General features: G+C 57.5%; 1 protein-coding gene across 3 annotated transcripts in view; it reads right to left on the bottom strand.

The window, feature by feature from the left end:
- Positions 1-727, bottom strand: part of PRKAR1B (protein kinase, cAMP-dependent, regulatory, type I, beta) — a 202,925-nt gene extending 202,198 nt beyond the window's left edge. The window contains exon 1 of one of the 3 annotated variants that reach the window (XM_011977573.1): positions 719-727. The gene's annotated coding sequence lies outside the window, so the exon portion shown is untranslated. Of the gene's footprint in view, positions 1-36; positions 119-240; positions 388-718 lie in introns of those variants that run through there. The other 2 variants (XM_011977571.1, XM_011977572.1) reach the window with 2 other exon arrangements.
- Between the last annotated feature and the right edge of the window lie 2,129 nt (positions 728-2,856).

Genomic DNA, 2,856 nt, shown 5'->3' with positions numbered 1-2,856 from the left:
CCATTCACAACCACCGCGGCTGCCTGAGCTGCTCACACCAGGGTCACATCCCTGCATCTGAAGAACTCCTGTATCCAGCAAGCATGCCCGTTCCCTGGGGTCTCGCTCTGCCTTAGGGGCCAGAAGGGGGTGGCCAGGTGGGCCCAGCCCGGCTTCCCCAGGTGACTCCCACCGGTTAGGCGCACCAGCTTCACCCCGACACCCAGTGGGAAATCGGGACCTTCCTAAATTCTTTCCCACCTTTCCTGGGGGTCCAGAGGTCATGGAGGCCTAGGAGGAGCCTCTTGGTGACCGTCCTAACCCACAAGCCCAGCCCTGCAGGAAAGGGAAACCTCATCCTGCTACCGCACACCGTTGCCCCATCCTGCCAGGGTGGGGGCAGAAACTCCATCTCCCCTCCCGAGAGGCTTCAAATGCCAGGAGAGGAGCAGGCAGTTCAGGCTGTGAAGAAGATGACACCTGCCTCCCTGTGCACCCACCTGTCCAGCCCCCTGGGTCCTCCACTCACCTGTCCACCCCAATCCCCCCTACCCCGTCCTCCACTCACCTGGCCGACTTCCCTGTTGCCTGCTCACCTGTCTCCCACTCTCCTGCCCCATCTTCACCCATCTCCCACTCACCTGTACACACTCAACGTATCCCACTCACCCATCTCACGCTCACCTATTCCACACTCACCTGGACACACACTGTCTCCACTTAGCCCTCCCATGCTCACCTGGTCCACACTCACCTGACCAGCCTCCCTGTTCTATGCTCACCAGTTCACACTCACCCGTCCCATGCTCACCTGTTCCCCCACTCACCTGCCTGCACAGGCGCTACACAGGTCACCAGCCCTGCCCAGCACGCTCCCCAGCAGGGCTGACATTGCCTCAGCCTCTTCCTGCCAGGGTGAACGTAAACCAAGCAGGCCACCCTCGGGAGTCAAACACAAAGCTCCTTGGTCCTCAGCCCTCACCCTCAGCGCCCACTGGCCCCAGACCCGTCTCAGGCAGACCTGCATTTGTCCTGAGACTTTCTCAGGGATCCAGGCCCGGTCTCTGAATCTGAACTCCATCCCACAACCCACTCAGACCTCTGGCTCTCCCAGCCCTGGCCTGCCTGGAGCTGCTGCTACCAGCAGTACCATCACACGCTCCCCACGGCCCCTCCGCTCCCTCCTCCTCCTCCTCCAATTACTCCTGCTCCTCCAGGGTGGACTGGTGAGAAGGACAGCAAAAAAGGCCCAGGTGTCACCTGACCGAGGCAGTGTCTCGCTTTGGGGGTAGATGCTCCAGGACTGGCTGCTTCTCTCTCGGGCTCTCCTGGGGTTCTCTGGAGACTCCCTGTAAAGACTTCCCCCACACCGTGCCTCTAGAGGAGAGTGGAGGCCCCTCTCTGGCTGAGCTCACAGGACAGCCCTCTGATCCCGAGGCACACACACAAGGCCTCCTTCTGCTGCGATTGCTCCTCAGGCAGGCTCCTTGGCCTGTGTCCTTTTGAGACAAGGATCTCCCAGGTTTGGGGGCTGGCAGCATGCACCTGGCCCACCAGACATGCGGCCCCTGGCCCCACTGAGATGTGACATCTACTGAACTCCTCTCCTCATTGCCACGATGGCAGCTCCCACTGCCTCTCACTTTCACACTTTTCCCGGCCACTCAGGTCCCTGTTCCAGTGGCCCCCACCCCCCACAAAGACTCCCTCTTCAGACTGGCTCTGGTAGCAATGCAAGGTGTGGCCCCTGCTGCCCCAGCCTGCAGAAAAGCTTCTGCCTGACTTCCAGGCCTCTCTTGCTGCAGCCTTACTGGCTTGAGCCGAGGAAAGGAAACAAGGGGGTGCGGAAAGGAAGCAGACGCTTCCTTAGTGTCCTGCTCACTGTCTGATCAGTCCCAGAGGATGAAATCAAGTGGGAAGAAACAGGATCCTGGAGAAACGGAGCCACGGCAGTCCTCAAACCAAACCTGAGGCCCTTCCCATATCTGGACTTCCCAATTATGTTCATCAATAAATACCTTTGGCCGGGCGCGGTGGCTCACACCTGTAATCCCAGCACTTGGGGAGGCTGAGACGGGTGGATCACCTGAAATCAGGGGTTCAAGACCAGCCTGGGCAACACAGCGAAACCCTGTCTGTACTAAAAATACAAAATTAGCCGGGCGTGGTAGCATGTGCTTATAATCCCTGGCTACTCAGAAAGCTAAGGCAGGAGAATCACTTGAACTCGGGAGGCGGAGGTTCCAGTGAGCCGAGATCGCGCCACTGCACTCTAGCCTGGGCAGCAAGAGCGAACGGAACGCCATCTCAAAATAAATAAATAATAAATAATTACCTTCTACTGACTGAGCCAGTTGGCTTTTTGTTTTTGGTTAGTTGCAACTGAGAACATCCAAGTGAATATACGCCTGATCTGACACAATCCCCCCCAAAACACACACTGACAACCCCATTAAATGCTCCTGGGTGCAGATGCAGGGAGGGGTCTGGTGAGCTCTGAGGAGCTATGTTTGGTCATCGAACCATGTGGCCCTCAACAGGTCCGTCGCCACCCTGCTACCCGGTGACAAGCCCTGGCTGTCATACGGTGCCCAAGCAGCCATGCCCTCGACTGAAAATGTGCAGCTGGTGACTGGGTCACCCATTCAGAAGTCCCAGTAAATCCCGCGTCTGAGAATGCCCCCTCCCCATAGGGAAGGGCCCGCCCTCCATGCTGGGCCCTGTTATTTTTCCCGGCAAAAGTATTCACATTTCTAAGCCCTGTGGGGTCTTACTTCACCCCTAGAATGTGCCTGTAGGATTCATCATGACCAAATGACCACACGTTGCAGAACTCCAACCAAAGAGCCACAGTCTCTCTCTTTTTTTTTTTTTTTT

This window comes from Mandrillus leucophaeus, unplaced genomic scaffold (assembly GCF_000951045.1).
Source record: "Mandrillus leucophaeus isolate KB7577 unplaced genomic scaffold, Mleu.le_1.0 Scaffold180, whole genome shotgun sequence".
NCBI classification, from domain to species: Eukaryota; Metazoa; Chordata; class Mammalia; order Primates; family Cercopithecidae; genus Mandrillus; species Mandrillus leucophaeus.
The sequence above is the reverse complement of the archived record's forward strand: the minus strand, read 5'-3'. Positions and strand labels throughout refer to the sequence as shown.